Genomic DNA, 26807 nt, shown 5'->3' on the forward strand with positions numbered 1-26807 from the left:
AGACCAGTCAACCATGGTGTGGGGGAGGAAACGGCTGATCTGGTAAGAAACAAACTGATATTTAAGAGCACTTTGTATTGACCTCAGTTTCCATCCAAAATACATGAGTACTGGCAAGAGTGTACTGAAGTGTCCACGTACTACACCATAGGATAAAATCAGTTCATTCTGAAGTAACTATTTCATTCCTCTAATAAGCTGTGTTATAAAGTTTTGTCTTTTATAGATTAAAGACATCTGAATTTGCTGTAGAAAATCCATCTCAGTATTTCCCTTTGCATTCAATTCCTTCTTCGCTTCATTTTTGATGACAAGCAGACTGACGAAAAAGAAAGCAACAAGCACAAAAGGTCTTTAAAACACACTGTTCTGATTATGGATGTGCTTGTGACTACGGTAATTATCCGAAACTCAGGTTCTGGTTCGGTTCTCAGCTCTGTTGCATGCCTTCTTTATGAAACTGTCTAATTCACAGAGTTTATCCACAGAGTTTATCTGAGTTTCTTAACCTCAGAAATTGAGGTAAGCTTAATTTTATTGTGATATTGTTGGGATAGCTTCATGTATAGTTGTAGACATCATACACATACCTAGATGAAAAGCAGTATTCCTTGTCTCATGACCATGCGGAATGTGTTTACTCTTAGCATTGTTTACATTAAGTTTTTAAGAAAGTCTTTTCTAATTCCTGTAAGTCTTGTGCTGGTTATGGACATCACATTTAATATATATAAACTAAAGTGCTTGATTTATGACTTTAATCAGTAGACAAACAACATGTGGCAATAAACTAGCAATCAGAATTCTTCTGGCAAATTCTTGAAATAGCATATGCATTTAAAAAAAAAAGGAAAAAAAAAAGTATAGCCATTTGTAACTGGACAGCAAATAAAAAGACAAATAATATAAACACTTCCTGTGATGAATATTACCTCAGCAAGATTGTTCTTATCTTCAGCTGCAGGCGGCTGTATGTTGCATACTTCTGCAGGAGATCTCAGGGCTGAGCTCCCATTTCCTAGCCTAGGAAATACACTAGTAAGTAAAACCCTCTGTACTCTTAACATTCTCTTTGTTCTTCTGAAAGAACATAGGTGTTCTGAGTTGAGTTTTTACTCAAGGTGAGCCACTCAGGCCCAGTTACTATGCCATGCTATACAGATTCAAGGATACTTACTGTGATCTCAGAAATGAATGTTTCAAGAGAATTAAAATTTAGGGCTAGCAAACAACTAAAAGACCAGGAGATGAAATCAGTTCTAAATTAATGTTCTCACAGTGGGATGTTATGGATAGATAGTGCCAGTTGTGACACTTTACAGGGATTTTACAAGAAAAAATTCTGCAAGTGTCAAATTTTGATGCTTAAATTAGGTCTCCTGATGCATGTTCATTTAAGTACAGTACCTGTTTTTAGATTTGAAACTGCCAAAAACCTCATCATTTCTCATTTAATTTTATGCATGTGCATCAAAACATGTTTGTATAGATAACTCTGTCCTTCTGATTTCAAGGCTGCACATTGGCTTTCATTTGTTTAAGCAAGCTGCACGTTTTTGTCCAGCACACCTTCAAATTAATGGCTGTCTAGAAAGACAGGCTTTATACTGATTGGAATTTCATTTAAGACAACAATCCGAGTGCCCAATCCTTCTGCCTCTGAAACATACATGCTGAGATGGGAAAAATATCTGTAAATGTTCTGAAAGGAAATTGCAGAATGCTTTTTCCCTGCCTCCTCCTCCTCAATGCCTCATTCTGCAGCACTATGGTAAATACCAGCAAGACAGTCTGGGAAATTCCTGAGAAATGTTAACACATGAATCTCATACAATACACATTACCAGTGAAGGTCACTGGGAACTGTACTGCTGCGAGAAAATTCCCAGAACCCTGGTTTATTACAATGACAATTGTAAAGGGCACATTGTAATGCAGCTTATCTCTCAAATTTGGAAACCGGGAGACATGCTAGTACTAATACTTGGTGTCTTTGTGTGTGTGTGTGTGTGTGTATGTGTGTTAAAGGACAATGTTTGTGGAAAAGTTGGCAGAATATACAATAATTTTTAATTATTTTACTTGGTACACCAATATTGTGATACACAAGAAGCTCTGTTCAAAGTGTTTATAGTGAAGATGAATGATCTTCACTGCAAGTAGGAAGTTTTCTAAAATCTTAAATGGAAATTCACTGTTCATTTTTGGTTTAAGCTGCCAGTGATACAAGTTCTCTTCCTCTTTAAGAATTACTTCATATATTCTTATGATCAAAGTAATTAAATTATTGAAGTGTTACAATATTGGAATACAAATCCATTTTTCCATAGTTATGGAAATAACACTTAAAGCACTACTGTGTATAACATGCAGTTATGCTTTTCTATACTAATTACCAGATCTGATTGCCTTTCACAGTACTTTCTAGTATTTCTGAATACCTTATCTTTCAAAAACATGAAAGTAAGGTAATATTTTTATTTTCACCTTCCTGTAGCAGTAATCATTGTTTCTTCTATCAAGGCAAAAATCTCTGCACACCAATCATTTTCCAGTACAGGTACAACTGTAGGTACAACTAAGGTTCTTAGTTGTAAGATACAACTAAGTTATCAGACTTCAATTAATATAAGCTCTAAACAAGATATAGGAAAATAAATACCAGCTGTGTTGCTAGATGTCCTTTTTTATTATTTTTTATTTTTATTTATTATTTTTTTTAATGAAGAATGCTTAAACTCTTGTACAGCTATTAGATAGATAAAGCTGCAAAAACAGTTTCCATAAAACATTTAAAACCTTCAGGATTTCATTTCTTCCAGAATCAGGACAATGACTTCCCCTCCTTTTTATTTTCAGACTTAATTAGAAATATTAACTTTTATTAAACACCCTTCCAAATAAAGCAGTTATGTTGAAAAATTATTAGATCTATTACATAGCTCAGCTTTAAATCAGCTAGTGGAAGCATTTGACAGATCCTCTGCAGGAGGATCTGGATAGGCTGGACCAATGGGCTGAGGTCAACTGCATGAAGTTCAACAAGGCCAAGTGCCGGGTCCTGCACCTGGGGCGTAATAACCCCAAGCAGAGCTACAGGCTGGGAGAGGAATGGTTGGAAACCTGCCAGGCAGAGAAGGACCTGGGAGTGATGGTGGATAGTCGGCTGAATATGAGCCAGCAGTGTGCTCAGGTGGCCAAGAAGGCCAACGGCATCCTGGCTTGTATCAGGAACAGTGTGACCAGCAAGGCTAGGGAGGTGATAGTCCCCCTGTACTCGGCTCTGGTGAGGCCGCACCTTGAGTACTGTGTTCAGTTTTGGGCCCCTCACTACAAGAAGGACATGGAGGTGCTTGAGCGGGTCCAGAGAAGGGCGACGAAGCTGGTGAGGGGCCTGGAGAACAAGTCCTACGAGGAGCGGCTGAGGGAGATGGGCTTGTTCAGCCTGGAGAAGAGGAGGCTCAGGGGCGACCTTATTGCTCTTTATAGGTACCTCAAGGGAGGCTGTAGTGAGGTGGCGGTTGGCCTGTTCTCTCATGTGCCTGGTGACAGGACGAGGGGGAATGGGCTTAAGTTGAGCCAGGGGAGTTTTAGGTTAGATGTTAGGAAGAACTTTACTGAAAGGGTTGTGAGGCATTGGAACAGGCTGCCCAGGGAAGTGGTGGAGTCACCATCGCTGGAAGTCTTCAAAAGACGTTTAGATGTAGAGCTTAGGGATATGGTTTAGTGGGGACTGTTAGTGTTAGGTCAGAGGTTGGACTCGATGATCTTGAGGTCTCTTCCAACCTAGAAATTCTGTGATTCTGTGAAATTCTGTGATTCTGTGACAGGGTATTCCATAAATTTTATGCTTATTTAAAAATTAGCCACATTTAGAAGTTATTATTTAAAAATAATTAAAAATAGGATTGGAGAGAATAAGGGTGATATTCACATTTTATGTATAAAGACATTTTATGGATTATTTGTTCTAGAGTGCTGCTAGTGCTATGATAAAAATAGCTATCCAGAGCACTCATGATTTATCTTTAAATTAGTAAGCAAGTATTTTCTTATGTAAATCTAAGCACATATTGGAAAAAAAGTTTAAAGATGACCCATACAGATAACAAAAAAAATGTTTTTGTGGTAATCTTCTGAGGATGTGGGTCCACAGGAGGAAGGAAGATTAATTTTTTAAATCATATATTTTAATTCATTTTACTCTTTACTTGGAAAAAAAAAAAAAAAAGAAAAAAAAGCTGCTTAGTTTCAGAATTTAGATTGATATCATTTAAAGAAAACCGTCTTAATTAGCATATCAAAGAGAAAATTTCCCTAATGCCATTTGCCAAGGGCAAAATAAAAATAAATTAAAAAAAAATACTACAACTATAAAAGCTTTACAGCATATTGTTATTTCCAGGAAACATTTCATGTGTGTTAACTCTACAGACAAAACCAGAGGGAGTACATAAACAAACTTAGAGGAAAGTGTTCCTGGCAGCAGAAGAGCCCATCAGAGACTCTACACACATCTTTAAGATCCTAACATCTTTAGGATCTCTAGTTAGAGGCTTTCTTTATTTTTATAGACAGTTTACAGATGGCTGTGACACTGAATAAAAGCTAACATGGAGAATAAGAAACACATCTTTCCTAACTTTCTTCGGGAAAACGAAATACCGATTCCAAGAATAAATAATGTGAGTTTCAGCTTTACTTATGTCTTCAATTGAGTTGTAAATATTAACAATGTAGTGGGGAGAATATCACAGCCAGTTCCAACATACATACACACCACCTTTTACTGTGATTTCAGATCTCTGAGGATAGCTGCTTATAATTGGCAGTCAGGTTTGGAGACTTAATATTTCACAAAAAGGCCCTCATATCAGTCTGCTTCAGGTTACTCATCATTGGTGACTCATACTCATACCGGTGACTCCAACAGGTACCATCCATCACACAGGTATAGCAGAAGGTTTATATTAACCTTGGAGGCATTGGAGAAAGGTCTTGGAGAAAGCTGTAAATGTGGCTGAAAAGTTTGAGGGATCAAGGGATGATGGGAAATTATTTTTATTGAAAAGGTGGAAACAAGCTTTGTGTCATTTTCTTCTCCTATTCAATACCTCTCAGTTAAAATTATCTCACCCCTGCACTTCACCAAATTACCTGTCTCCATGAATCTATTTTTCTGCTGTAGACACAGTGTAAGAAAAGATGGTATGGGGAGGGAGGAGTCTTCATGGAAAGTATCTTCTATCAGAGGCAAAATTTGCCTATTCAGGCAAATATTTCCTTCCTTGGTAAAATTTATGACAGCATTGAGAATATCCAGGCATTCTCATTAGAAATTAGATCTACTTTTAGATAAAGGCTAAGATCCACCACCAAGTAAATTCATACAAGAAGAAAAAGTAAAAACAAGTTTTCTTGTTAATGCGAGTATGTTGGCTTGTAGCCAAGAATATGTGAAGTCCAGCCCCAAATTCTCCCTTATTTAAAAGACGGGTGAAAACTCCAGTACTCCATAGTAGTGGATACTCAATCCTCCATACTCCATAGTATAATTCACAGAATCACAGAATCATCTAGGTTGGAAGAGACCTCCAAGACCATCTAGTCCAACCTAACACTAACAAGTCTTCCACTAAACCATATCACTAAGCTCTAAATCTAAACGTCTTTTAAAGACCTCCAGGGATGGTGACTCAACCACTTCCCTGAGCAGCCTATTCCAATGCCTAACAACCCTTTTGGTAATGATTTAGGTTGGATATTAGGAAGAATATCCAACCTAAATCTTCCCTGGCGCAACTTATTCACCCTTTACTGTTCTCTTCCTGGCTTTCTGTTTTCAAGAAACTTTTAGGAATTGACTGTCCTTGTAAACATCATTCATCTAACAAATTTGGTTAAAAAAAATCAAGTTGGCTCAGGCAGATGAAACAAAGACATACTCACATAATTCTTTTCCTCACAGATGACTAGGGCAACAATGTGGTCCCAAGACTCATTTTTCCTTCAGAAACAACTTCCTTCAGAAACAACTTCTAGTTGTTGTTTCTGTTGGTGGTGGTGGTGGTTGGTTGTTTTTCTTAAACCAGTTATAAGAGGTTCTTTGTCATACAGTCTGATCATATGTGATTGCCTTTTTTAAGTCTAACTACATATTTACCTTTTTTTCACTCAAGGACAAGCTATTTCAAGAGTTATTAGGGAATTTCAAAATTAACTAATCTGAGGAAACTGTTAATCAAAATGTTAGCTTCATCATGAGATAATTTTGTATATCTCACTAGATGCTGATGCTATCTGCTGTCAGATGTTAAGATATAAGAAGTTATACCTAGTTCCAGAACTCTGAGCTTAAATTTGAGTGACTGCTTCATAGAACATGCCTCAAGCTCTCAAGTCTTCTTGTCAAATTGGTCCACGAAAGTTGTGTCTCATCCAACTTCTTTGAGGATGGGGAGTCATCTGACAATGGAGAGGGCTCATCGTAAGTGTGGGGATAAGAAGGTGACAAGACATCCACCATATTACACAAGGTCTATACATTGCGAATAAGCCCTCTTTCAAAAGATTTTGAAATCTGCAGACTCCTCTAAAATGAGTTATGGAGAAACAAAGATTACTACAAACAATGAATTCCAATTCACTTGTTTAGTGATGATCTGAATTTGGCCTTAACTCTCTGAAAAAGTTGAATTTAAAATATTCATGCTAGTCCGTGCTCACACAGATTTTTTTTTCCCATTAAATTCCCAAGAAAGATGGAAGAAAATGTACCCATCTTCTTAGTAATAAAAGATTTCTGATAGCCAATTTGCACTGAAATGCATAGAAACGTTTCAGAAAAGAATGAAAAAAAAAAAAACTCATAAACAAAATAAACAGAAATAAGTACTAAAAATTGGTATTTAATACACTTTTTTTTTTTTTTTGGTCGTTTTCCTAATTTTAAGAGCATAAAATTGTTATTTCTTTAAATCAAAAAAGGATGCTAAATATCTAAATGTCCCTAATATTGTCAGAAGAAAGTACTTGAATTGCCAGCTTTCCATAAAATGTATAGAACAAGGTTTTAAATCTATCCTGGAGCTAAAAGGAGGTTAATATAGCACCGAATATCCACACATCTCTCTAATGAGACTTTTTTACTGCATAATAAATCTTTGCACAGTATGTATATGCACTGCAATTGCAGTATGACTCAAACAGCATTAATCAAGTGTTATGGTAACCTCATTTTAAAGTACAAATCCAGTCAGACATTTCTATCACTGTACTTCATTTCTTAACAAGATTCTTTTAATAGGTAGGAATTTAGGATGTCCCATGCATTTACTTTCCTTGTAAAAATGTCAAATCTCAGTGTTCCTACATACCCAGAATTCTTCACTGTGTTTTCTCCCGTGTGCCAGTAGTTGACATCATTTCTGCTTTGTTTGAACAGCTGGTCTTCACCCAGCCTCGGGAGTTCAGAGGTACAATCAAGGCCAAGACTTCACTCTTCATAAAGAAGAAATACAGAGCACAAGGAAATAGGATGTATCACCAACCATCCACATCCCTTCCCTCAAGGGATAAGCTTGTTATGATAAAAGCTATCTTATGCTTTGGTAATGCAGGTTTCATCCTATACCTCCAAATTCCAGTGTATTATCATGAAGTTAGGATTTTCAATGACTCAAGCATGTAGTTTTTGATTTTCTACACCACAATCCTGACTCTATTACAAATTACAGATGGCCATCACATCCTGTCTCAAGACCTTATCTCACATTTCAGCTTACACTGTGACAGTGAAGAACACAAGAGGGTGTCAGAAGTTACTTTCCAAGGAGATGGGAAGGCTGAAAATAGATTTTAGCGTAGTCAGCAGTGAGGGAGCAGTGAAAGCGGGGCTGTTTCACAAGGAGACCAAGCCAAGTAGGATGCCACACAGGTCCCCAGTGCGGTGGCAGCAGACAGCTCCATGTCTAGACAGAGCAATCAGATAGCCCTAAATATCCCCTTCCTTTGGAAGCCCAGAAGAATCATCTGTAATATTTTCTGTATAAAGAAGCTTCTCTTTAAATTTATTGGTTTCAGCATCAAACCAAAACGCAAACTTTTGTCATCTTGTCAAAAGACATCTAAGTTCCTGAAGTTAATTTCTGCCTGAATCAGAGTGAACTAGTAGAGCAAGGACTTGAAGACAAACCAGAAGTCTACCTGCAGTTATGTATCATCTTAGCATATCAGGTTTTGGGGAGGGGGGGGGGTGTATAACATACCGAGGCTCCAGTGTCATTTGAAAATTTCTGAATGTCAGGAGTTGTACAACAGAATCCTCCTCCTCCATTCAGGTTCAAAGCACACCCAGTCTGCCACAAAGCAGGTCTATGTCTGCATTCACAAATAGTGTCTCTGTTGAATGAAAGAACTGGTACGGATGAAAAGAAACCTATATTATTAACACTACAGGGAGGTTCTAGTTTGGATTAGTTTGAATCTGTAGCATGTACTGAATGTCCATTTATGGCTTGAATGTATCAAGTGCCTTTTCAGCTTAATTTTATCTCAAAGGCATCATTCTCACACACGTGAGACTGCTCCATGATCCAAATGAAAAATGTGGAGTTCTCCTTAAAAGCATACTTCTGATTTGAACTAAGGGAGTGATGTAGTTGGGTGCAGGAAGACCCTTAATACAGAGGTAAACAGAAAGACACTCATGTCCCCATTCCTTTGGAAGCAAGGAGCTTGTTGTTTGTGACAGAACATCAAGAACACAGACACAAATATTCAACATGTTTTTTGTCTTTACGTTCTTCCACAAGATATAGTAATGTTTCATTCTTCATTAGCTGTATAAAATTATGAAAGTTACAGAAAGTGTATGCACCACTTTATCTTTTTAACTTTCCTTATCCAATAAAATGCAATGCACTCATCGAAGAAAAAAAATAAAATCCTTCTAATCCTATGCATTTGAATGTGTCCATGAAAATGAAGCTCATGAAGCCTAAAGAAGTTGAGATGGTGTTGTAAGGTTTGAATTAAAATTAAAAAAAAAAAAAAACGGTATGGATGAAGCATGCAATTCATTTTCAGCTCATAAATCCTGATTTTCAAGTGGAAAGGGTACACAGAGGATGTATAAAAATTTAGTGGCTACAGTCCTTCTAGTGTCAAAAACACATATTGACATAAGAACACACACTTCTGTGGAAAAAAATGTGAAGCAATTAAATTGTAAGATGTTAGTAAATCAGCTTTGGTTATACTCGGCTCCTATTGTGCACCTGTATATGTATTTCACCATGTTCCAAGCCTTCTTTACTACGTCACTCAGTAAATCAAGCTATGATTTACTGAAGCAAGAAATTTTGAGCAAAGGAATGAGTCACAATATTTATTTGAATTTCATTGACCCCTGGTGGGAATGAGGGAAAGGGTGGCACTGCCCATTTCTGTGAATGCAACGATTTCTTGTCTAATTCCAAGACACTTTATTTTTACTGGGACAGCTTCTGAGTTGGAAACATAAATAACAAAGCCAGTTTTCCTGTTGGCCACCTTCTCAAATAAGTGAGGTTTGTAGGAAAAGGAAAGAGATTTAATTCAAACTTGACAGTCACCAAGCAACCAAAGACTAAACAAATAGACACAGGGCCAAGGTAAAATAAAATAAGAATGCGTTGTGTCTCTTTAAATTCTGTATTGATTACACTGGATACGTACATACATATATTTGTGCATGTTTGTATAAAATCCAACAAAGGTTTACATTGCTTTATACATGAATACTTTATATATGTTTTTTTAACATCATAGGTGATTAATTTGATGAAAGGGTAGAGCTGAAGACCAGCCTTTTGCTTTGACAAATCTTTGCTCAATTCTGAACACAACAAACATGACAACAATCAAGCTGGCTGAATTCCACATCACAGTTCTTATGTACACTAGCACACAAAAGTAAGCTAGACAGCTACTCCACTGATGTCTGTTGGCTCTGTCAACAAAACAGAAGTGTACCATTAAAGACTCCAAAATTAAAGCGTCTCCATTTAAGGAAAATGACTCCTACAGTTACAACTTTTCTGTTATATTCCCTGTTGATGAGAAAAGCAACACATTTTTGTGATATTAGGAAACAAAAGACATTTATTTTCCCTTAACGTAATTAACAAAGCAAGTATGATATTAATATTGCTGCATAATGAAAAAATCTCTTATCTGTTGACTGAGATACATCATATCTGGACTCTTAATATAATGTAGATTTTTCAATTAATCCTTAGAGCAGCAAAGCAGTTAATCTTTTGGTTTCACAGCCTATAACATTTCGGGTCCTGTGCTTGGCTTGAGATCAGACTAAATGATCTTCATAACTTCTGAAATTCTTCACTTTTTGACCTTCAAACAATGAAGCAGTCTCAATGGAATTAATTGGGCAAGATCTGCAGTGTTTGAATTGCTGCTTGTACTCTTCTGGTTAATGCACCCATGTCCATTTGAGGTCATTGAAGCCTTTGTGTTATGCTTCTGCAATGGTTTGACAGGTGATATTGAAAACTTACCATTATGAATTATTCCTCTTTGGACACCTTACTACCAAACTGGTCCTTCATTACAAACAGCATTGTAACATTGTAATTGTCCATGTGCCGACCCCTGTTCACATGACATATGTGCTTTCATAAGTTAACAAGATTGCAGAATTCTTTAAACTTGGTGCTGAGCTGAGATCAGTAACTAATATAGTTCAGGACACAACTGATTCCACTTCCCTTCATTATCAGTATCCAGCCTGACAGGATGGGAACTTGGGTTGCTTGTAGAGCCCATCAGTTGTGACATATTTCCCTGTGTGTTGCAGGATATACTATCAAGACTGAAAAGCTTTTAGTTTGGCCTAGTTCTTGACAATTCTTCTACATTCCTTTCTCAAGGCAAGTTGTATATGGCCCTATGGTAGTGTAAAATACCATTTCAATCAGCTGATTCTCTATGACTTTTTAGGCCAAGAAAGACATTGTGCAACAAGAAAAAACAGAAGAAACAAAAACATCCTTGGCACAGAGCAAATATTAATATTTAGTTTTCACAAGAGAATATATATCATTTTTCTTACTCTAAGGAGGTAAAAAGAAATTGCCATTCATGTCTAATACTCGTTCCTGTTTTAAAAAAACTTTTTGTTTATCCATCTCTTCTAGTAAATTGTAGTTGCTTTTAAGTATCTACAGTTAATTTTTCTACGTCAAAAGGGCCTGACTGAATCTTTTCAAAATCATTCTTACTGGTATTTTTCTTATAGTCCACTTTCATTTTAATACTCCTTGATAGCTTTAATGAAAACTTGTTGCAGAACAGAGTGAAATATCTCCATCATGTTATGTGATATTTATTCTGTAATGAAACTCTCTGCATTCACAGTCTTTTTTTTTTTTTCTTCTTCTTTTTTGATTCAGTGTTTCCCCAAATCAGAGAATAGTTGAGGTTGGAAGGGACTTCTGGAGGTCATCTAGCAGACCCCACTGTATTAAGAGCAGGGTCAACTAGAGTAGTCATGTTTTGAATCTCTACAAGACTTCATAACTCTTCAGTAATCTGTTCCCATCTCTGACCACCCACACAGAAAAAAAAAATGTTTTTCTGTGTTCATATGGAATTTCATGTATTTCCTTTCGTGCCAATTGCTTCTCATCCTGCCACAGGACACCACTGGGGAGAGCCTGGTTCTTTCTACTTTATTCCCCACTCCATCAGGTATTTATACACATGAATAAGACCTCCCTTGGTGCTCCAGAATTAACAATTCTAGATCTCAGCCTCTCCTTGTATGAGAGATGCTCCAGTTCCTTAATCATCATTGTGGACCTTCACTTGATTTGCTCTAGTACATCTTTGTTTCTCTAGTGCTGCAGAGCCCAGAAATGGACTCCAGACATGTCTCATCAGTGCTGAGCAAAGAGGAAGAACCAGCCACTTTGACCTTCTGTAAATTCGGAGTCTAATATAACCTGGGATATTGCTGGTCTTTTTTGCCACAAGGATGCAATGCTGACTCCTGTTCAATGTGGTGCCCATCATGACTTCCGGTTCCATCTCTATAAAGCCAGTCAGTCCTGAGCCTGTACTGGAACATGGGGTTATTCTTCAACAGTGGCAGGACTAAGCACTTACTTTTCTTAAATTACTTGAGATTGCTGACAGGCCATTTCTCTAGCCTCTCTGAATAGTGGCACAACTGTCTGTGTGTCAGCCACTCCTCTCAGTTTTGGGTCATATGCAAACTTGCTGCGGTCCCATTGTCCAAATGATTAAAGATGTTAAACAGACCTACTGTCAACCTTTGTGGTATACCACTTCATTGATATATATTGGCCTCCAACTGGACTGCTGCCAATGGCAATCATTTGAAACTGGCTGTTCAACTGGTTCTCAATCCATTCCACAATCAACTTTCCTAGCCCATGCTTCACCAGTTTGTCAATGAGGATGTTACAGGCAAGGGTGTCAAAAGGCTTGAAAAGGTCACAATAAACAACATCTGCTGTTTTCTCTTCACCTACCAAATGTCATCTCATTTCAGTGGGCTATCAGGTTGATCACGAATGATTTCCTCTTCAAAAATCCACACTGAATTCATCATAGAGAACAATATATTAATTAATATCTAAAGATTAACTATTATATTTTTTAATTTTTTTTTTGTTTCTTCCTGATTTCTGATAGGAAGTTAAATTCACTGTCGAGAAATTATTGCATTATTCAACGTTTGTGCTGAAGTTTTGGGGATTTGTAAGTTTGACTACCCATTTGGGTGTCCTCGACTTTAATCCCGAGACAGTGACTTTATCAGTATGAGTACACATAGATTTTATTTCCCCACCCCATATAATTATAGTTATTTTTTCCAGTCCCCTCTCAAAAGTCCTTCTTCAAAAGCCCTTTCCATGCCGTATTTTCTAGTATACATTTGAGCCTTTAGATTTGTTGTTGTTGTTGTTGTTTGTAGACATGTACTCCAAACTGCTAATCCAAAATTCAGTGGTACAGTTTGTCTCATCCTTGCCTCATGTGTTGATATTATGAATCATTTGAGAGAGGTCTATAGCTATTAACTCATGGCTAATTCATGCTTTCCTTCAATATTAAACATAAAATGTTAAGATGAGCTCTTGCATTGATTATTCAACTTTTTTTTAAAAAAAGGACTTATTGACTTAAGCAATACATCAGTAGTCTAAAACTCCATCACATAAGGGTAAAGAATTAGAAGTCATTAATGATAATTTCATGATCATCTCTGCTCAAAAACAGTTCAAGTACCATGAGAAGAGGAGATATCATTCTGAAGTTTCCCGTTCTGAATCAGATCACAGCAACTGCAAGCCAAAGTACATTTACTGGGAACACCCTTTGAGACAGGAAGGACCTTGGCTAATGAATGCATCTGGGAGATATGGGTCTAATAAACTTGATACATATTTCCTCTATATTGAAAAAAAATGTAGGATTAGGGATCAGGAAAACTCTAGTTAGTAGAAATACTCCAGCTTGTCAATGTTATACACTTAACTGGATTTCATAACTGTTATCCTATTTGCTCAACTATTTGGAATTGAATCATATAACCAATTGATTGAATAACTATTATTTGACAACAAAACAAAAAATCACAATGTAGTCATCATTTAGGCCTTGATATCTAGATACAGCTGATTTTGCAAAGTTTAGTCAATGTGAGCAATGCATTGGGGTGCAACTTAGAAGTCAACTTGTCAGAAATTAATATAAAAGACCGATGTATTGTACAAAGTGAGAACGATATGCTTTTGAGTCAAGTAGATGCTTTGCAGAAAGGACAACTTGGACACATAAATGATCTCACTGCCTTATTCTGCATGAATACTTCTTGCAGAATTCATTGCGCTATACATGCTAGGTTTCAAAGAGGAAAACAAACAAACAAAAAACATTTGAAAAATAGTAACACTTCTCTCTTAGGTTTGAAAATTGATACTGGCTCAATGGTTCTGTGGCTTTGTTGTACATAATTTCATTTCTAGAGATAGTTCTCTTTCATTTTCCTGTTGAATTACCAAGGGTGTATTTGATTATAGGCATGTCTAGTAGAAAGAACATGACAACTCACGGAAGAAATCTCTGGATTCTCAGATCAGTCTGATTTTCCACTCATTTAAACAGATCAATCTATGAAATAATTTTGAAAGATCAAACCATACTCCAAACATTTGCTAGAAACAGTCTCATGACTACGTGAACTATTTACTGACAAGGAAAATGAGTCTCTTACACATTCTAAGATATATGTCTAGGGACATGTGATAAAAGGTTCTTGTAAGATTATTAGAAAAGGGATACTTCTTTTTCTGATCCTACTCACAAATTTACTTGCAGGTTGTTTGCAAATGATTTGTAAGAAATTAGAAGAAACATGTAGATTAAATAATTCATGATCTGAGCTCCAGAACTGTTCCATGCTTGGAACAGTCCACATGAGGTACTGGGATACCAGACAAAGATAAACCTGAGGAAGGTAGCTGGTGGACAAGGGAAAGCACCTTTGGAAAGTTGACAGTCATGGTGGAGAGTAATTGAAGACACATACACAAATTTAGTAAACTAAAAGTCTTTGGCTATCTTCTAAATACTAAGCTCTTACTGTCACATATAGCACTTTTGACCCTTTCAAATAGAAGAACATGCTCTGATGCACATTAAAAAAATTACTAGAGCTTAGTTACAGGCACATCTAATAATAATCCCCAGGCACAGCAGTACTTTGTTTTTTGAAGGTTAATCTTTTTCTGTACAGTTTGATCTTCATCCAAAGCCAACTTTCCTAGGAACAACCACACCATGTAGCAGATCTCTGCAGTAGACAGAGCTTTCTCAATTCTGATCTGAAATTGCAGAAGGAAAATTCAGATTTCTCTAAAAAACACACTGTCTTTTGCAGTGAAAGGACTACCAGCATTCATTGCAGAGTAACATAATATTGTGTTCATGAGGACTGCAATATCCCAAAAAACCCTGTGCTTGTGTGTCCAATTCTTTCCTCTGGAGTAGAAAGAAAAAGGAACTGTTTCTTTGCACTACATAATGCACTTCTGGAAGGCACAAAAATACCATAGTGCTGTGGATATTTTAGCAGATATTCTTTAAGAGTCTTAACAAGGACACTTCCTATTACTGTTGAACATCATCATTCAAGACTATAATATGCAGTTATGTAAAGCAATAGGCAGTATTCTGAACTTTTCTGCTTTTTGTTTGTTCGTGGTTTGGAAATGTGTACACTTTTCTGGGTGAAGAACTGTCTGGATGGCCTGGCTCAAGGAGTCCCAGTGAATGGAGTTCAGTCCAGTTGGTGGCCAATCACCAGTGGTGTTTCCCAGATCTCAGTACTGGGGCCAGTTATATTTAATATTTTTTCACTGATCTGGATGACGGGTTCACACTCAGTAAGTTTGCAGACAATACCAAGATAGGCAGAACTGCTGATCTCCTTGAGGTGAGGAAGGCTTTGTAGAGGTATTTGGGTAGGCTAGATTGGTGTGATGAGTCCAATCGCAGAACATTCAACAGGGGTAGCGGCCTGGTACTGTACCTGGGTCATAATGACTGAATGGGGGAGTATAGGTTTGGGAAAGAGTGTCTGGGAATTCGCCCAGGAGTAAAGGGCCTGAGGGTGCTGTTTGATGTCCAGCTGAACATGAGCCAGTAGCCAGGTGGCCAAGAAGGTCAATGGCATCCTGGCCTGTATCAGAAGTTGTGTGGCCAGCAGGATTAGGGAAGTGATTGTCCCCTTGTACGTTGCACTGGTGAGACCGCACCTTAACTGTTGTGTTCAGTTTTGGCATCTCACCACAAGACGGATTTTGAGTTGCCTGAGCATATGCGCAGAAAAGTAATGAAGCTGCTGAACAAACTAGAAAATCTGACTTAATAATGAGTGACTAAAAGAACTGGGGTTGTTTAGTCTGGAGAAGAGAAGGCTGAGGGGAGACCTCATTGTGCTCAACAACTACCTGAAAGGAGGTTGCAGTGAGGTGGGTGGAGGTTGCAGTGGGGTGGGTGTTGGTCTCTTTTCTCAGGTGAAAGTGATAGGATGAGAATAAACAGTCTCCAGTTGTGCCAGAGGGGGTTTAGATTGGACAGCAGGAAAAATTTCTTCACAGAGAGGATGAAGAACCATTGGAACAGGCTACCCAGGGAAGCGGTGGAGTCTTTGAAGATATTTAACAGACATATGGATATGATACTAAAGGACATGGTTTAATGATAAGATGTGGTAAGTCAGGTTGATGGTTGGACTTCATGATCTTGAAGGTTGTTTCCAATCTAGATGCTTCTATGATTCTGTGAATCTAAGTAAGCAGTTAAATTATCTACCCTCAATAGTGAGGGGATAAATGCATTATCCCAAACTGTTGAGTGGTAACTTTCTTTATCAAGCTACCATTTTCGTAGCAAGAGAAAAGAGACATCACAGATTGAGTTTGCATAGTAGATGACTATGGAACTCATTTCTGAAACCTGGGATCAGAATATGTATCACATGTCTCACTTGTTAGGCTTAACGCAATCATATTTCTTTTCCATAACCATGAACGCTTCAACATATCAAACTTTGATCCACATACTAGATAGAGTACAGAAAAAGCAGTAACCTGCTATTAAAAACATTTTCTTTTTTTTTTTTTTTTTTGTTTTTAGCATGTCCCATTTTAAAATCTGTGAAATGCCTTTCTTAACACCTGAATAAATAAGTGTCAAGATGATGCAACTCTTCAACTGAGATAGGCTGAAGTTAAAAATTAAGTACATCAGGACCCTCTGAAAGTCAATCCCTAGATATTTTAAGTTTTTTCTGAGTGACTCTCATTGTTTTGCAGAGGACCAGTCAAGCTTTCCACAACCGTGAAATTCATGCACAACTCCCATTTTGAACAGTTAAGTAAACTTTGCTTAGGCTGTTCTTTGCCTATACTGCACAGGACTAGCATTCTCTGCAAGTGGCAGATCACCACATACACTAAACAGTAATTTTGTTGACTGGTGTTTTGATCACACTTATTTCCCCCAAAACAAGGCAATTAGAAACAAGAATAAGTCCAGCAAATAGAATCTACTTCCTACTTAATATCAGAATAGAAATAGCAATTGCAAAAAAAAAAGCCATGATCCCTGCAACTCAACAGTTATGCAGCAGAATTCTGCCTTTCTAAGGAAATGTTCATAGACAGAAAACAAAACTCTAGAACTAACTCGGAATCAAATTGTTTGCTAGTATCCTCCATGCAAACTGAAATGCAACTAGTTCTCAGTGGTCAGGCAGAAAACAATACAGAGAAAGTGTCTGATTTTGGAGTACCATTTCCAATTTGTTTCCCTAAAGAAGCAAGATACTGTTGAATGACAGGAATGAGTGAGTCAAGCCAGGACAGATATAGATTCATCTAGGCAATACTGAAATAAAAGTTATTTCTAAAGTGAGGAAATAGAGGAAAAGGGTGCTCAGATGAACTTACTCGAAACCGAGGAAAAGAATCCTTACCCTGTACAAAGAGCATCCACTTCGCAGCAATTTTGATAACACATATTTCAAGCAATTAACAGTATCATTATCTTCTCCAGGGCAATGATCTTATTACATGACATTTAAAGATGTCAAAAATAAATTTAAAAAAAAAAGAGAGAGAGAGAGAGAGAGGATGAGGTAGAGGGAGAGAGAGTAGAGCATAAATACAGTTCAAATTAACAAGTGTAGGCAGAAGCCCTATTAACCTATCCCATACTGTACACACTCTAAGATGCAATAGTAAAGGTTACCCAGATACTTCCACTCACAACACTTTTGCACCTGGCCCTATACACATGCATACCGTACAAAGCTATGGAGGGAAATGGCTCATCCTTACTGAGTCTTCTTCATTTTGACTTTCTGTAGTTGATCATGCTTTCCAATTGTTCATCCTTTTTCAAAATCAGAAGCTAATCTCTTTCACGTTATGCCTGTCTAAAATAGCATAAATATTTTCTACTAAAGCAGGCTCAAATTCACAACTGCTCTAAGATAGCTTTTTTTAGTTTATATGGCAAGCATCACTTTAAAACATACTTTCATGTCTATCACAAGCAGCTGCCATTACACTTTGAATTTTATTGTTTATGTACCATTTGGAAGCTTTGAATGGAATATGTGAAGAACTGGATTTTACAAACATGAGGGTGAATACGGACACTTGTTTTTCCATTTTAAAAGAAAAGCAACCAGAGAGATTCCTTCTTAAAATCAAGTTGATAATAAGAAATGTTCTTGTTTACCTTAAACAGAAGGTTATGAACACAAGTTATGAACACTCTAAAATGTTATGAGAACTCAAGAGAAAATGGTCAAGTCTACATAAAAATTTAAGATATCAAGGCAAACTCTATTTTTAAATTTTCCTTTCCTTGAAGAGATAGGACATCTAGATATTGGCTGTAGAGTTGACTCATATTGTCTTTATATTCTTCTTAGCTCAATGTAAAAATTTGGCATATAAAACGGACTGAAATTTGTTGGTTAACAGTAAAATATGAAGCCTGCTTTTCTGTCAAAGTTGAGAATGTAAAAAGATATCCGACAATTCAAGTTTCAAAAATATTTCCTAAAACACGGAATTTGAGTTATCCTGTGTTAAATAATAAATAATAAAATATCTCCCAAATTAAGGATTTTCAAATAAACGTGATTCATCTACATACACACCAGTACATTTAACTTTTTGCACCGTAGTCCCCTCAGGGAAACAACAACAAAAATCATTTGGGTGCATAAAATTAGGCACATACCACTGATGCATTTCTAATCAGTTAAATTAAACAAAACAAAACAAAACAAAACATAATTGTATTCTGCTTGACACAGCATTATTATTATAGAGAAATCAAACCCACTGTAGCTTATAGAAAGCATAGGGTGTAGTACCTAGCTATGAATTCTATTATCTATTTGGTTAATGACAAGCCATGCAGAAATATGGCAATAGGACAGGAATCCTAAAATTAAACATAATGTATGTATAACCACTACCTTGCATAACTGATACAAAGAGGGCATCACTCACCCATGTGAACAACTGAGACTATGGAACAGCAGACAATTGGCAAGCAGACTTAAGATCAACTGTGCCATCTTTCATCCCTCAGTCATACAAGCTGAGGAAGATCCATATAACATTTACATAATAGTACACCATTAAGTATTAAATGGGAAGTGGGAGAAGGGAGATGATTACTACAATGTACTCCACAACCAACTCTGGAAAAATCTGCTAATGGCAAATACATTTGTATTCCATTCTCCCAGTGGGGCCCTGAAGACAGCCTGAAGGCATAAAAAAAACAGAGCTTACTGTTTACCCCAAACTCGAATGCCCATAGAACATTTTAGAGAGCCCAACTTAATCCAAGCAAGCAATACATGTACTCACTTATTTAAACCAGCGTGGAAACTCACCCTATTTGTTTTGCTGTTAGTGTAATCTGTGTCTTGTCCAGGATCAATCTCATAGGGCAAAAATGGCCTTTGCCCTCTTGCTCAGACAGCTCAGGGCTGCAGAATGGAGCCAGAAAGCCTGGGAAAACCCTGCCTCTGGAGTAGCACAGCACTGGAGCTTTTTGTCTATGAAGGACAGCCTGATAGTGGGAACTTCATGTTCTTGTTCTTGGCATGGTGTCCCTTTCAGCTGGCATAGGCCAGGGCCTCTCCAACCAGAGGGAGGTGTCTAAGCTGTAACCTTGTCCAACCCAGGGAGTCCCACAGCCAAGACCAGTTCTACATGGCATGCCAGCCTTGTTGTCACCCTGGAAAATGTTGTCATTTTCCTTTTGTTCAGGAATTTGCTCCAGGAGGGATAGAGAGTGCATGACTGTTTTCTCCCATTCAGATACCTTCATCCTAAAAAGTGCACAAGAAACTGCACAATCCTGGCCTTGCTCCCCATGGCAAGCCTAAAGATAGGCATGCATGACATGCATGGGCATGAGAAGTGGTGGTCAGATGAAGAGCTCAGAGTATTAGATGTCATTCAACATCAGAGGAAGTGTTTTACCTTTATGAGTATGAAGAAAAAGTTGATTAATAGAATGTGAATTGTACCTGTCTAGACCTGAAAACTATACAAAAAAGAGAAAAAGAAACAAACAACAAACAAACAAACAAACACAAACAGAAGAGCTGATGGCTCTGTTCACCTGTATTTTGAAATCTACTCTAAACTACTTTGTCCAGCATATGGGGATGGTGAGACAGCATAAGGTCTCATGTCACTACAAGAAATAAATAACACTTTTAATTGAAACTGGTAGCTGAAGTTTTTCAGCTGATGATTGATCATTTCCATTGTGAGCATCTGAGAAAAGTATTTTCATTTGTTCTAGGTTGAAAAGCACACTTCAACTTGGCAATAAAGTTGAATTAGGCAACTTTTAATTCAGCTAAAAGCAAAAGAAGCTGCCAGGTATCAACTTTTTTTTTTTTTTTTTTTTTTTTTTTTTTTTTTTTTCTAATTGGAAAACATTCTCATATAAATAATACTGATTTTATTATTATCAGGAATACTAAGGTAACAATTTATATTAATTTATATTAGAAATTATTTTAGTGGATAAATGTTTGATTTCATCTAACTATTGGATTTCACAAAAACTTTGAATACTGCAATATAACTCTGGCTCTTATTTTTGTAATAACTATATAAAACATGCTTTAAGTTTCTGTACATAAGCACCTTGCAAAGCTGAAAGCTAACAAAAATGTAAAGTTGATAGCAAGCTGCTGGAGCACAAAGCAACAATCAAGCACCACACCTCTCCTTAATACAGACTGCCCTCACACATGCAGCTGGACCACAGCATGGTCAAGGAAAATTCACCTGATTATTGTGTGTATGAGCTGAGGATTCTGAATACTGAGCAACTCAATTCTCATTAATGGCTTTTATTCACCCTTCATGGCAGGTTTTCTAGAAAAGAACAGTAACTGTTCTTTCCTCAACTACCAGTGTCCTCACTTTTCTTACACAATTTAAATAGTGCTCTGCATGTTTATTGGAGATAAGATACGTATTGGAGAACTGTGCAGCAGTTCTTGCACAAGCTTTCACCGTAAGGCCCAACACCACGTAAAAGGAAAAGAATCTGAATAAAGGAAAAATAATGCATATATGCATACAGATTGCTCACAAATGTCAATACATCTGAAGAAAGTTACATACATAATATGTACTTAAGATAGATTATGAATGGTAGTGACAGTAGTCTCATATTATTATTACTCATATTATAGTAGTCTCAACTTTCTAAGATAAACATCTTAGAATGTGACGTTTTATTCATAAATAGCTGTTGTTTGAAAGCAAAGACATATAAAACCAAGAATCTGTTGATAGACTGTGTATCTAATGTTTTTGCATTTTAGAAAAGTTAGAAACACTCAATCTGATATATATAAAAGCATACATATATACATTTTTACATTATATCTCTGATACAATTATATCTAATAATTTAAAGTATTTTCCCAAAGGGAAAATATTTAAAGCAAGTAAAAATGCAGTTTCAATACTAGTTTATATACTTTTCTATGATGAAACTGACCACTTAGATGCAAAGGCAAGAGCTCCCTCTAGTTAATAGACTGTTGAATTTTCCTAGCCTGAATTTTGAAGTGAACTTTGAAGAGGAGTCAATGACTTAGGAACTACCAAAGCACAGTTGTCATTGTTCTGAGGACACTTGGAATTTGTTTCCTGGATTTATGTTTTTATGGAATATATGGTTTTGGATCGACATACATAAATAAATCGGCAAATTTAGGATTTCGAAATTATTTTTTATTGTATCACATTATTTATGTGTTTTAGTTATATCACACAAGTTATATAGACCATCTCCCAAAATTAATAACAATAGCTTAGTGGCTCCTGATGCCTTCTTAAGCAGATTTCAGCACAGAATCAGATATGATCAGGTCCCTCCTTAAGACTTTCTCTCTCCTCTCTCACTGAAATACTTAGGTTAGGAAACAGCAATCAACTTGGGACTGAGGGGTGCTGTATTGCAACAAAATTAAGGGCCAAAAGGAATTAAAAGATTTACAAGAATCATGATTTACAAGAATCACAGAATATGGCCTATAAAAGAAAATTAAAGAAATCAGAATTACTTTGTCCAAAGAGACAGAGAAGAAACAGGATATTTTTCTCCAAACAGTGCTGTGAGGAACAAGAGGACTATCCATGTTGTCCATGTACTTAAAGGCTGGACAAAAGTAACAGATTTAAATTGCCTGGAGCAGTTGTTCTGGAGCAGACTTAATTTGTGTAATTTGAACTTAGACTTCCAACCCTGTCAGGAATGCTTAGATAAAGCTCATTCTGCCTCAGTAAAAGGGAAAGGTTTGCACAACAGTGTTTGGTGTCCCACCTCTAAGCACTCTACTATATATCATACATACCTTTTACTGTCTGTATGTAAGTTTACACCTTGAAATGTTTTACTTCTTTGTAACAATATCATTTCTGAGGACATTTCTAACTCATAGAACTCATAACTCTTTTTTTTTTTTTTTTTTTTTTTTTCTGTAGAAATTGTACTTGGCCCCAGCAACATAGGGTAACTTATTGATTAATTCTTTCTCTGTGTAGGACATTGCATTTATGTCTAATGAATGATGGCCTTTTCTACTCCAGAATATTGCCTGATTTTTTCTCAAGATTACTTTGGGCTTTGTTTCTATCATCCAATGTGCTAGCAACCTCTCCCAATTTGCTCTCACTTGCACTTTTTATAAGAACATTCTCCAGCTGTTAGATTTGTCCTGTTCTTGTTTTTCAGTATTTCTACTAACTTCATGGAGACTTCAACATTAGAAATGTGAGGTACCAAGCCTGTAAGTTCTCAAGAAGACCATAATGCTCAATGAGCCTTAAATCAGCAGGTTTGTGTTCTTTTATCTTTTCTTTCCTTATTTGATACTGAAAACATTCTCTTTAACAGTGGTACCTAATGTATAAGCTTTCTTGCATGTTTGCTTATTTCTGAAGATAAAGTGTAGTTTTACACAATTTAAACAGTTTAGAACTTTCATCAGCAACTTTCATTTCACCCAACGTTAAGCTTTTTTTTTTTTTTTTTTTTTTTTTTGGGGGGGGGGGAAGGGACATGGGGTTAAGGCTGAGATTTATGTTAATTTGTAGGAATAAAAAATCATGTTATCTGAATATTTTCTAAATACTGAAACTAAAATGTTTCTAATGTCACTGCCAGAAATGTTGTTCACTGTAACAATGAGTGTTAACATTTTTTCCATAATGCTCATGGTCTTATTTTACAACAGAACACATCTGGGACCTCCCACTCAAATCTAGCTATGGAGGAAGAGTTATAAATATAGAGGTCATTTTAGACCCTGTTTATGACCCCTGGTAGACCCTAGTTCCTTAGGAATGTTTGCTGAAAGCATTTAAATGAGGAAGTAAAAATATAATGTTCAAGTGACTGTTTGTGTACCAAGCCACCTCTGTCTTGCACACATGCAAATGGTACACATAAACTAAGTCCTTTAGCTGTTGATGAAACCTTTATTTGCTTAGCCAATAGAAAGGTTTGGCAAAACACCCCAAGTACAAGTTTATCGTTCTGTTTAATAGACAGCGGGAGTGTACTGACATGCAAGCCAGCAATTACAATACAAAATATTCACGTCTGCCAAAGAATGATGTCAGTTCCAGGCTGTGGTGTTTGGTACATATCAAAATACCCTTGCTACTAGAAACAGAGGTACGTATGTGTGAGTTGTATATGAATTTCCAAGCTTAATAAGGCCACACACCTTGAAAATGGATCATTTAATGGTCAACATCAGCACATACATTTATCTGCAGTAGACTCCTTTTTACATATAAAACATAGGTTAACACATGACCTTTTTATTTGTCCTTGGACACCTGGAAACAATTAAAAAAACATTTAGTTTTCCATTCTGTAAAAATATCCTATTTCTTTAAGTAAAGAGCTTGCAATGAGTTATAGAAGAGGGAATACATTTAAAAATCTAACTTTGTTAATAGAACACATCCTTCTTGTTATGTACTAAATTTGTAGGTGGGGGAAAATTCTGTATCAATAATGTGAGAAGATTGAAAGCTTTAAAAATATAAGGAACCATCAGCGCATCATTTGTGGAGGATCTCCAAGAAACTTCATTGAATTTAAACAGATATTTTAAAAATTATGTGTATTTTTCCTGTTTGCTAATGGGGTCACAGCCTCGATTTGTTCTTTCCTCCATTTTCTGATTAAGGTTGGCTTATATCAGTCATATCTTACAGTTCCTGAATGGATAACACTGCTTAATACCAGAGATCTCCAAAATATGGTTTAGATACCATAGACAGAAACCAAAACCCAATTTAATGTTTGGAAGTCTTTCTACACATTTAAAGGGATTTTAATCAGGCCTGAAAAGAATACCTTAGTAATCTTTTTATAGGTATTTATATTTCAGTTGCCTTGAAACTGCTTTCACCTAGGAGTGATTGAAAGATAACAGAATAGGGAGGTAGGAATCAGTTCATACAAGAGACAATGGGCTGTAGACATAAGACAAACACTAATCCAAAATGCAGTAATGTAGTGGAAAGTCATAATTGATTCTGAATAACTTCCTTTTCCTCCCACACATCCAGGAGCTGAGAAAATATTGAAGGAAAGATGAGAAAATTCACATCCATTTCTCCTGAATACAGAGCCAAATCTTGGGAACTGGCTTTGCCTGTCTGCCCCTTGTCTCCCTCCTCCCAGTGGAAAAAAACGCTGTGACCATCTCCTCTGGAAAACTGGTGAGCATGAATCATTGTGCTGATGAATAATTCCCTTATTAAAACATTTCTAAATTGTTGCCAGCTTTGTGATTCTTTTACCTTTATGCCTCCAGCAATTCCTGTACCTGTGAGAGAGGAGGAAACAACTGTGTTAGGTCTGTGGGTGAATTATAAAAGAATCAGTACTTTTAGCTGGGGAAATAAGAGAGCCCATTCCTGAATGGCTTATGCAGTAATTTAGGACCCCAGCTGGACACCTCTACAATAAAGAGCAATCTCATCCAAGAAAAGGAGGCATATTATCCCAAGTTCTGGCATTGTACTGTTTTCATAGAGGGTAAGCTCACAGACAGGTGGTAGTAGGAAGAATATTCTCTACCTTCCCTTGCTGCCTGTCCGATTTGTGTTTGTACTGCTAGTTGAAACATGGCACTTAACTGCGGTCAACTTCAGGTTGTACTATAAGTCACGTAAAATAAAAATCTGGTTTTCAAACACAGGATCTTGAAACAAATTTTAAAAATAGAACTGGCATTTGTTAAAAGCTTTTGGCTGAGCATCTCTTTACTAAAAGGCTTTGTAGGCAATTACACTGTGGAGCTAAGTATGGAAATACCCGCAGTAGCGGTTACAGCTGTGCAAGTCTGTCTGAATCCGGTTCACACAGAAACCTGCTGATTTTCTTGTTTATGAGCTTCATTCACACATTTCAAGGCAAAATTGAGTAAACAGTGACCTCTAGGTGAAGAGTGACCTAGTCATGAGCATTACCATGATGTCCTTTATGCATGATCCTTGAAGAGAACAGGAGGGCTGTGGTTCCAACAAGCTATGAAAGGGGAAGTCAGTGAAAACCCTAAAGGTTTTTGATCAGCTTCTATGAAAATGGTTGAGTAGCCCTTGACTGCTGGCATTATATCTGAGATGTGGAATGATATTGCTCATTAAGGCATGCTGGAATTGACAACACCTCCTAATAGAAGATGAGCTTCTAAAAGCTGGTGAAGATCATGCAGATTTTACCAAGGAACTTATGCTCTATCTCAGGAAAAAAAGTATCCTTTCAACCATGAGAGTCCTCATTCCATTGTACTTACATCTGATTTCCTCTATTCATACAAAATCACAGAATGGGAAAAGGCTGCACCTATACTAGGAAGTTAAACCATGCCAGGGCATATTCCCAGGCACTGTTTTACTATCGTGTGCTTAAACTACAAGAGCAGACCCTCATTTTTGACCTATGGCAACTGTCAGTCTCCCAAAGGATTCCTGGACATTGCTCACCCAGTCCATATGAAGCCACCCTGTTTTTAAGGCTCAAAGATATTACCTTTTCTCTTTCCAAAAATACAGAGTGGAATACATATATGAGGCTGAAGTGTAAGTAGTACATAAAAATGTATTTATTCTCTTCTGTAATTACATATTTAGGTCAAATATCTACACAACTGTATTATTATCTTCATATAACAGATGGAAAATTGATAATCTAAAAGACAGATTGTCAAAAAACATTTCAGCATTGCAGCAGCCCTGCCAGTACTGTACAGGAAGGAAACTGATGGAGAAGGTTATTGAGCATACATCTCTTGAGTCTTTTACTGTCACTATCAACAGGCCATGCTTCCTTCCCTTTAGTGGAACAACATGCATGTTTTGTAGAAGTTAATAAAATGCATGGACTCTCAGTCGCTATAAACAAATGAAATGAGAACATTATTGTCAAAATATTGAGGAATGTGCTTTTGTAATTTATTTATTTATTTATTTATTTTCTGTTTGAATATACTAATGTAATTTATCAGAATTGCAACTCGGGATATTTAGACCACTCTTCTTGCGGTGGCAGTAAAGATACATGTTTCAGTATAGTTAAGGCAAATAACAATAGTAATTGAAGAAATACTTTGTTAAACT

General features: G+C 36.7%; 1 long non-coding RNA gene across 3 annotated transcripts; it reads left to right on the forward strand.

Annotated features, from left to right (window-relative positions):
• LOC311445827 lies at window positions 1–25143 on the forward strand. Of its 3 annotated transcripts, none has more exons than XR_014698640.1 (3): window positions 1–42; window positions 22900–23002; window positions 24753–25143. It is a non-coding gene; the product is annotated as an uncharacterized lncRNA (long non-coding RNA). The 3 variants fall into 3 exon arrangements; XR_014698641.1 differs by lacking the exon at window positions 1–42 and adding an exon at window positions 803–1038; XR_014698642.1 differs by lacking the exon at window positions 1–42 and adding an exon at window positions 21932–22333.
• Window positions 25144–26807: the final 1664 nt, after the last annotated feature.

This window comes from Aythya ferina, assembly GCF_964211825.1.
Source record: "Aythya ferina genome assembly, chromosome: 1".
NCBI classification, from domain to species: domain Eukaryota; kingdom Metazoa; phylum Chordata; class Aves; order Anseriformes; family Anatidae; genus Aythya; species Aythya ferina.